The sequence below is a fragment of the Sander vitreus genome, unplaced genomic scaffold (genome assembly GCF_031162955.1).
Source record: "Sander vitreus isolate 19-12246 unplaced genomic scaffold, sanVit1 ctg268_1, whole genome shotgun sequence".
Classification (NCBI taxonomy): Eukaryota; Metazoa; Chordata; class Actinopteri; order Perciformes; family Percidae; genus Sander; species Sander vitreus.
The window spans coordinates 1-8,227 of NW_027595432.1; the positions used below are offsets into that span (position 1 = coordinate 1).

The 8,227-nt window shown below is 41.2% G+C and overlaps 1 pseudogene across 1 annotated transcript; it reads right to left on the reverse strand.

Moving 5' to 3' along the window:
- Positions 1-1,081: 1,081 nt before the first annotated feature.
- On the reverse strand, positions 1,082-7,570 carry LOC144513511 (uncharacterized; annotated as a pseudogene). Its single transcript, XR_013501137.1, has 4 exons — positions 7,180-7,570; positions 3,853-4,109; positions 3,462-3,646; positions 1,082-2,645 (listed from the first exon to the last, which is right to left on the reverse strand). The product of XR_013501137.1 is annotated as an uncharacterized LOC144513511 (transcript).
- Positions 7,571-8,227: the final 657 nt, after the last annotated feature.

Below are 8,227 nucleotides of genomic sequence, written 5' to 3' on the forward strand. Positions count from 1 at the left end.
CACCTCAGCCATATTGTAAAGGTGGCTGGTAAGGTGATAGGTTTCCCACAGTCCCCCTTGATGGTTATCGATGACCAGCAAGTACTCCGCAAGGCCCGGTCTGTATGAGACTGCACAAACCACCCCTTCACTCTGAGTTTGTAATACTCCCCTCAGGTTGCAGATTTGGAGTACCTCGGTTCAAGACCTATAGGGGTAAAAACCTTTGTCCCATGTGCAATAACTCAGCTTAATTTGCACATGTAATGTAGTACTTTGTTTTGTTTTTAGAGCTTACTCCAGTGGTGATAACTTGTGTTGTGTGTATTACATACAGGAAACCTTTGTTGTACTCATGTCTTGGATTGTTGCCTCTATCTGTATGTTGCTTGAATGTGTTTGTTTCTTTTTATCTTTCACTCCTGACTGCATTTCAAGTTTCCCATTTGGGAGAATAAAGTAAACTGAACTGAACTGTTAACATTTGGTAATAAAATGTAAATGACAAAGTACACCGTGGCTACACTTTCCTTTCATTTGTTTTAAATTCAACGAGCAAGTTGTTGTATTTTAACAGAATACTAAGCAGCAGAAAGGCAGAACGGAGTACATTTTAATATGTTTATCGCGGTATTCAACAACGTTGGGGCATAATCGCATATCGCGTATCGTGCCACCCCAACAACTACCCTGAAATTGTGTCTCATGCTGCATAGTGTCGCAATATTTTCATTTCTATCTGTATCATCGTTTAGTCTAATTTGTTTAATATGTAAATAGATATTTTTCTAAATGATCTAATGGTATGTAGTCATTGTTTTCACCTTCGTTGTCCACCCACCACCACCTGTCAGAAACACTGTTAAAGTTACTTATTTGAACAAGGCTGCAAAGGTTTGAGAGTTTTTGTGCACCCTTAAGTCCTTAAACGTGTTTGCAGAGTAAAAAGTAGCGAACAAAATCAATTTCCTGTCAGGCGAAAAAAACATTAAATTCTTTTTATACATGTTACATGTCATTTAGCTGACGCTTCTATCCAAAGAGACTTAAAATTGCTAAACATGTTAGAGGCTGCACACCTCTGGAGCAACTAGGGGTTAAGTGTCTAGTTCAGGCACACATTGGTTGATGCATCACAGCGGGAATTGAACCCAGATCTCCCACACCAAAGGCCTGTGTCATATCCACTGCGCCTTCACCACCATGTTCCTAAAGATGAGAACAATGTTCCAATCAAATTTCTCTCTGGAGACCACTGCAGAACATAGCAATTATCACCAGAACTGACATGTGACAATTTAAGTTAGCTCTATCTATCTGACATTGAAGCCAGCAATGCATTGTAGTATCAGCCTTTCACATCAACATTCACACCACAATTTTTTCAGAAAATGCTATTTCCTTTATTTATTCATTTAACACAAATAAGATAACATTGTAACAGCTATGGCTCCGGAATATGAGGAAAATATGCAATATATCATGAGTTTGAGCATCCGCAGCCTCTAAAAAATGCTAATGAGCAGCAGAAAAGTAATAATCATTTAAAACAAAATTATTCTCAGTAAGTAATCATTAAAACACACAGCATCAGGAGAAACAGCATTTGACCCACTTCTAACAGGACTAACCCTTCAAAGGAAATGAGCGTAATATTTAGTCGTAGCCACAATAACATACATGCAGGAGGGAACAGCTTGGCTCTGAAAACATGTTCACGAGGCAGTGTGAATGCGCTGGTGGTTTTTAAGGCTACTACTCTGAGAAAAAGTTTTCCCACATTGTTCACAGCAGTATGGCTTCTCTCCAGTGTGAACACGTTGGTGTTTTTTAAGGCAACCACTCTGAGAAAACGTTTTCCCACATTGTTCACACCAGTACGGCTTCTCTCCAGTGTGAATGCGTTGATGTATTTTTAGGGTACTCTGTTGTGTGAAAGCTGCCCCACATTGATCACAGCTGTACGGCTTCCCTCCAGTGTGAATGTGTTGATGTAATGTTAGGCGTTCCTGTCGTGTGAAAGTTTTCCCACATTGTTCACACCAGAACGGCTTCTCTCCAGTGTGAATGCGTTGATGTACTTTTAGGGCACTCTGTTGTGTGAAAGCTGCCCCACATTGATCACAGCTGTACGGCTTCTCTCCAGTGTGAATGCGTTGATGTAATTTTAGGTGTTCCTGTCGTGTGAAAGTTTTCCCACATTGTTCACACCAGTACGGCTTCTCTCCAGTATGAATGCGTTGATGTATTTTTAGGGTACTCTGTTGTGTGAAAGCTGCCCCACATTGATCACAGCTGTACGGCTTCTCTCCAGTGTGAATGCGTTGATGTAATTTTAGGTGTTCCTGTCGTGTGAAAGCTGCCCCACATTGATCACAGCTGTACGGCTTCTCTCCAGTGTGAATGCGTTGATGTAATTTTAGGTGATCCTGTCGTGTAAAAGCTGCCCCACATTGATCACAGTTGTACGGCTTCTCTCCAGTGTGAATGCGTTGATGTTTTTTAAGGTCACTCTGTTGTGTGAAAGCTGCCCCACATTGATCACAGCTGTGTAGATTCTGTCCAGTGTGAACTCTCTGATGAATCTTTAAATATCCAGATGTTCTGAAGGATTTGTCACAGTGTTGACAGTGGTGACGTTTGGGTCCCTCTCCTCCTCTCCGTTTCTATAGCAACAGACAGACAGAAAGATTTAGTGAACAAACATTTTTAAACCCTAGACTTGCTCTCACTCACAATTGTAATTCTTCATACAATAATTTATGACAAAATGAAGGAAAATGTGTGCCGGTTGCAGACATGTTATTATGGAAGCAAATGTACTCTTCATAACTTCCGTAAGTTCTAATATTCTACATTCTTCAAGCAAGTTGTCATGAAACAACTGTAATGCTGTAATGAAACAGCGAGAGAAAGCGTGGCAGATGATCGCGGAGCGCCAGAATGCGTATGCAGCCTAAAAATATACATTTACTGACCACTGCTCTGAAACCGTCATATTCAGACCATTCAAGGAGTTAGGATACTAATCATTTGCACTAATTAACAGTTGTAGCTAGGGCTGCACAATATATCCTAAATGTTGAGTTAACTTGAAACGAGTAAACCTCGTGGTGCATTCAAAGTTATTGTAAAATACCGTTTTCTCATCCGTTTTTGTCATTTAACAGCAATTTACTGGTGAAATAAGTTATTGTTATGTTATTATTACATTTTTAATAAATCATTTAAATTCCTCCCTTTTTTGTGCTGATTCTAAAAACGTATCTGATCTGTGACTCTAAACCGAACCGTGAGTTTAGTGATCTATTGCACCCCTACTATTTTGCATTTATGTATATGCCTGTGCATATTGCAATGTGGAGAGTCATTTATATATAAATCCTAAAAGACATTTGTGAAACCCTCTGTGTGCATTCATTAATATTGAGATTAGATTTCTGGGACTCTTCAGTCTGGAGTAACCTCTTTCCTTCACTCACCTCCTCCTCCTCCTCCTCCTTCTTCCTCTTGCTCCCTCGCTCCTCTGAGTCTCCCGAGGCCTCACTGACAACATTCCTCTTGCCCTCCTTCTTTTTCTCCTCCTTCTCCTTGTGTTTCTGCATGTACTCGGTGATGAGGTCGGGGACAGTCCAGGTTGTCTTGTGGCTCCCATGTGTTATCCTCACTGGAAAGGTGAGTGTAGACAGAAGAAAATCTCCTCAGGCTTTGTTTTTAGGCAATACATTCTCACTCTGATTGCTAATTTGTATTATTCCTTTTTTCTATTGCCATACTGCCGTTATTTGCGGGTCTGCAACTTAGTGTCAAAATATATAAATGTATATATATATATATATTTCAGGACCAAGAACATCAAGTATTAATACTTACTCTGAGAACCCCTTCCATTTCAGCAGAAACTCTACTCTTCCCTTCACCACTCTGCGGTCCAAAACCTTCTCCACCACATACTCCTCGTCCTCCTCTTCCTCCTCCTCCTTCACTGCTGCAGGAGGTGCTGCAGGCTGCTCCTCCTCCTCTTCCTCCTCCTTCACTGCTGCAGGAGTTGCTGCAGGCTGCTCCTCCTCCTCGGCCTTCGTGCCCTTCTTTCCTGCTACGGTCGCCAGCTTGACGTCTGCTGAGGGCTCCTTTGGTAGACCCAAGGGGGAAACATGCAGAGATAATGATACAAGGGTTAGAAGAACTAATGGGAGGTGGGAGTGACTTATAGTTTACCATGTTTTACTATATTAAAATGTTCTGTTTGAATGGAGAAAATGCAAGGGCTGATGAGGTGACCAATCCATAGGACTCAGAGTGTGAAGTATCTAACTGGGATGTTTTGGGAGCGATTGTGGCAGGATTGCTGCAGACGAAGTAATGTTACACAGGGTGATACACTGGTAAGAGCTAATGACGTTTAGCCATGTATGCAGCTCATTTAAACAGCTCACTTTACCGTATTGTGTCAACAGTTAACTTCATTTTATATTACCTGTGGCTAGGGTTGGGTACCGTTCACATTTTTACCGGTGCCGGTACCGATACCTGAAATTATACCCAACGGTACCTTTTTTTGGTACTTTACCTTTGTAATAACAAAATTTTTTATTTCAGTTGTAAAACTATTTTCAAAGCTATTTATCCTAGAGTAACTTGCTGTGCCCGCACCTTTGTGTGTGTGTGTGTGTGTGTGTGTGTGTGTGTGTGTGTGTGTGTGTAAGCTGAGCCCTGCTCTCTGTCAACATGCAGATGGCGTTTCTTCTATCGGGGTGAAAATGTTCCACCTAAACAAGTTTCTTCCTGAGACTATTTAGCAGAGCCAAAGTCGTTGCGTCCAGAGCTTAGCGCCGCCCAGGACTATTGTGATTGGTTTAAAGAAATGCAAACAAGCCAGAGAGTTTTATTTCTCCTATCCCAGAATGCCTGTGTGGAGGAGCCAGACCTTACTCCGCAGTGCTGTGGAGATAGGTCTGGCAATGTACAGTAACATGCAGTTGTTTGCCTTTAACTATACTGATATGGCTGTATGCACAACGACAGACAAACAAAGGGACAAAACCTCTATCAAATCCCTGATAAAAGAATAAACAAGCCTGCCTGCCTTTAACTTCTAACAAAATCCACACACAGACCAACAGTGGATTTAATAGCAAGTACTAGCTGAATGATAGTACCAACCCCCCTGCAGGTCTAGAGAAGGGCCACAAGGCAGACATTAGATCTGAAATGGACTGGGCTGCTGCTAAAGTTACAGCTTTACAGCTGAATCAACACAGTTGTCCCTTTAAAATAAATGAGTAGCATCTGTCCTCTACAACAGGAGGAGGGGTGGTGTCTGTGCAATAAACACTAAATATAAAATTTAAATAATAATATATTATAATAAATAAGAAAGTGCAAAACAACATTCAAAATGTGCAAAGGTGATCACAGTCACTGCTTCTGGCAGAGCTGACGTCTAGCATCACTACAGGCTATCCTTGGTTTTAAAAAGATCAATTCAAGGGCCCTTTGAATTGATGCTTATTTTCATTACAAACACCGTACAAACTATACAACACTATACAAATAGTTACAAATATTTGTCCTTAACAACTGAAACAATTTTAACAAACTAACAAACAATACAACACTAAAGTGCAAAACAACATTGTCAAAATGTGCAAAGGTGATCACAGTCACTGCTTCTGGCAGAGCTGACATCTAGCATCGCTACAGGCTATGTAAATAATGCACATAAAATACAAACGTGAGCAATATATCGAATCAACAGCCACGTGCAGCCTAGCTAGCAGGTGAAGAACTCAAACAACTAAATCACCAGCTACCTTACTTTACATTTGCAAGAACTATAGACTAATACAATAACAGGCTTAAATAAACCCAAAACATAAGTTACACGACTTACAGTTCTCACGGACACACACGCGCGATATCAACTGACTAGTTATCCTCCAGACAGCGACGGACCACGTCTCGTTTTCTTTCTCTCCTTTCGGCCGTGTGGCGCGCGTGCCCGCTCGCGGTGTGAAGCGCGTCCCACGCTATTGTCCGAGATGCACTTGAAGGGCTTTTGTGCAGCGGATTTTTTTATTTGTTTTTGACTAGTTCAGCTTAGGCGGGCCGTCCGAACTGCAAAGTGTTGCAGGAAACCCTGTACACAATAACGTTATGACACGTTACACTAGACAGAAGGTCTGGTCTAGTTGTTCCCAAGATCTTGAAAGGAGTCAGGACAAATCCATGCACATCTACAGATTTGAGGGCATACATCACTTGCTGGATGTCTATTTGCATATTAATAAAGATTTTTTTGAATACAATGCACATTGAATTTGTAATTTTTCCAACTTTTCATAGCACTTCAATTGTAAAAAATTGTGAGCCTGACATATTACATTTATTATTATTAACACTCCATGTTCAAAGATGTACTAGGTGTCAGTTCATTTCTTATAAGCTGCTGCCATCTAGTGGTTGTTAGTTGTAACTCAAAGTCTGGGGAACTTCTTAATTAATGTCTGTTTAGTAATTCATATTTGATCCTTTATTTTCTTTCCAGAAGCCATGTTTGAGCACACACACATACATGTGTTTGTGTGGGGGCGCTACTCTGTGTGAGCGACTCCTGACATGGCTCAGCGTTTGCGTGTTTTACCGTGAAGTTTTACTCTTCTACTGTATGTCATCTTTCACGTTTTGTTCGTCGGGATGTTGAGGGAAACAGCTCTTTATCTGGCCTAAACATCTACAAGAAATCCTTCATCCCCTCTGCCATAGCCATACTGAACAGCACCAAATGAACACCAGTCAGCTGATACCTCAACACCCCCCATGTCTTGTTTTATATGTCTGGGTGAATGTCTCTTTGTGACTGGAGCCTAGTCAAAGAACATGTTCTGTAACACTTGTGTAACAGACAATAAAGTATTATCTTATATATGTCATGTTTTAGGCCTATTGGCAGACATCCATTTAAAATGTAGCCAATGACATATAAAGAGCCTTTTTCTCCATGTCTACTCAAGTTTCTCAGCTTGCTCTCTAGTAACATTTGGGTGGTCCAGGTCATTCACAAGGCTACTTTTACTTGTATACTTTAAGTACATTTCCAAGCCTGTACTTTGTTACTTTTACTTGAGTAAAGAAGTTAAATCAGTACTTCTACTTGAGTACAGGAAGTGAGTACTTTTGCCCTTTCTGCTGAACACTGACCTGAACATGGCTGCTATCAGAGTCCCAGTCTGCTGCTTGTCTTCTGGGGACCTCGTTGCTCCGCTGCTCCGGGTTCTGGTTGTCCTCCTCCATTCCTCTCTGGTCCTGAAATCCAGCAGAGCTCCACTGGGGCTGCTGGACTCACTCTGGATTCTGTTCAGTACAAATCCAAGCAGCAGAGATATTCAGGAGCTGCTGTCTCCTCTCGTTCTCCTCACATCCACACACAACTACAACAACAGTCTGAACACTCAAAGCAGCGGCTGAGAAACGGTTCCATTTCCTTCCTAGCTACAACATGAACTCAGAGTAGTTTGGAGAAAACAGCATTATATTAAACTGGGAATGAATCTAAAGGTAAAAACAAACACTACCATAACGCTGGCTGGTGTCTCCCTTCACAATAAAAGCCCAACTTAAATTCACTCAGAGCATTTCACTAACAGGAAACTCAATAAAAAGGGATTCTGCCGACACTAGATATCAAACTAAAGCTCCACACTATATCTTCTTAAAGTGCTGCGAGCTGTAAGTTCACCAAAGATGACATCATCTCGGAGACAGCTGTCTTCCTGTCTCCCGGGGGTCCCGGTTCAGGTGAGAACGCGATCCGACCCAAACACAGGAAGTGGACCAAGAACAGAGCATTTACTAGCCTGCACTTTCAACCTTTCACACAGTTCACAGACTTAAATATCTGGTTTAAGGGATGAGAACTTTCAGATCCATCTGTAATGCGTGTGCAGGTTAGTTCCCCCCAACAAATGTCAACGTCTGAAACTCGTTTCTCAGCAGGAGATTTATCCAATTCATAGATTTAAAAAAACATTCATCTTTTCTAGAGTCAGCTTACAATAAGATTACAGTTACCTCAAAACAGTGGCCTAGGTTTTAACAGACACTCTGCTCCAACTCCTCTTTAACACGACAACTGAATAAGACATTTAATGATACAGCCAACACTGTCAGCTGCTCACATTGTTCACCTTCTTCTAAAATATCAGAAACACTAAAGCACATTAAAGCATACTTTATATTTGTATTGTTC